At 54.5% G+C, this 1,474-nt stretch overlaps 1 non-coding gene across 1 annotated transcript; it reads right to left on the minus strand.

Annotated features, from left to right (window-relative positions):
• Window positions 1-905: 905 nt before the first annotated feature.
• Window positions 906-1,024, minus strand: LOC137655935 (5S ribosomal RNA). The gene has a single exon (XR_011046895.1). It is a non-coding gene; the product is annotated as a 5S ribosomal RNA (ribosomal RNA).
• Between the last annotated feature and the right edge of the window lie 450 nt (window positions 1,025-1,474).

A 1,474-nucleotide genomic window follows, 5' to 3' on the forward strand; every position in this document is an offset into this window, starting at 1 on the left:
AGCTCTCAGGGCCATCGAAAAGTTGACAGACAACCTGGTCGTGTTGAGATCCATTCTCAACAGACAACAGTGGTGGGAAGACGCAGGCGTCGATGTTGTTCCACCGTCACCAGAAAGCATCTTGCCCAAGAGTCTTGGGGTCTGAGACTGGGGGGAAGAACAGCGGAAGCTTGAAGTTCCAGGCTGTCGCGATCAGGTCCCCCAGGCCAGGACTTGCTGGTTACTATAGGCCAAAGACCCCCAGGTACTCTCTATCTGCGAGGCTCTGCTCAGATAGTCGGAGAGAACATTCCTCTGCCCGGAATGAGCGAGCCGATAGTGGTATTGAGAGGACCTCGGATCATCTCAGTATCTCTACTGCAAGATGCGAAGGTATGAAAATGCGTGCCTTGCTGGTTGGAATACGCCAGTACCATGAAGTCGTCGCGCACGGAGCGACTCGGCAGGAACTGTAGGATCTGTAGAGGGGCCAGACTACGGCCCCTAAGCCTGCCTGAATGATGGGGAGGTATCCTTCAGGTCCTGACCATAGCGCCCCCCCCCCCCCCCCCCGCCCCCTTTCTTTGACGAGTCCGAGAACAGCATCAAAATGTGGGGAAAGGACGAGAATATCCACTCCCATCAAGAGGTTCCATAGGTCAACCCCCAATGCAGATCTAAACGTTCTGCTGGTCCCATAGGGGCCAGAAAGCCCGGTTAATCGTTGCTTTGATACCACCGGAACTTGGGCCGCCTCACAGGGAACTTATCCTGAGGCGACCGTTCGGGACTTTAGACGGGTCAATGAGGAAAAGAGACCCAGGAAACGTTCCAAGGTAGGGCTGAAAGCTCTGTTTGACTGAGAACAGGTACTGCGACTCTCCTCAGCCTTGCCACAGTCAACTGAAGGGAAGGCTCGGAGAAGGAGGCAACAGCATCTGGTGTTCCCAGGCGGTCACCCATCCCAGTACTGACCAGACCCAACGTTGCTTAACTTCGCTGATCGGACGAGAAGCGGTGTTTTCAACGTGGTATGGCCGTTGACTCAATATCATGGCTAGATACTCCAGATGTTGAGGCAGAAGCAGAGAAGGCTCCTAGCAAATTACCATGATCCCTCACTCTTGGTAAAGACCAGGAAGCTTGTCCCGGCGTTGAAGAAGGTCGAACCCGAGCCTACCGGAGTTGACCAGACTTCCAAAAAGCGAAGGAGGCGGAAGCCTGCTCCTGAGCGGCCATGAGGAAAGCAGGGAGAGTTCTCTGGGGAAAAACCTGCGATGCCGCGGCGGGATCGCTACACCACATCTTAAGCAGGAACACCTGTAGTCTAGGCTGAATTCCAGGAGCTTCCTGGAAGATGGATGGAATGGAAACTGGAAGTACCCGTCCTTCCGATCCAGGGCCTAAGGAGTCCTGCAGCCTCATTACCAGTCTGATCGACTCTGCTGTTCCACGCTGGACGAAGTTTGTTCGACACAAACTTGATCGGAGCTGA

This window comes from Palaemon carinicauda, chromosome 16 (genome assembly GCF_036898095.1).
Source record: "Palaemon carinicauda isolate YSFRI2023 chromosome 16, ASM3689809v2, whole genome shotgun sequence".
Lineage (NCBI taxonomy): Eukaryota > Metazoa > Arthropoda > Malacostraca > Decapoda > Palaemonidae > Palaemon > Palaemon carinicauda.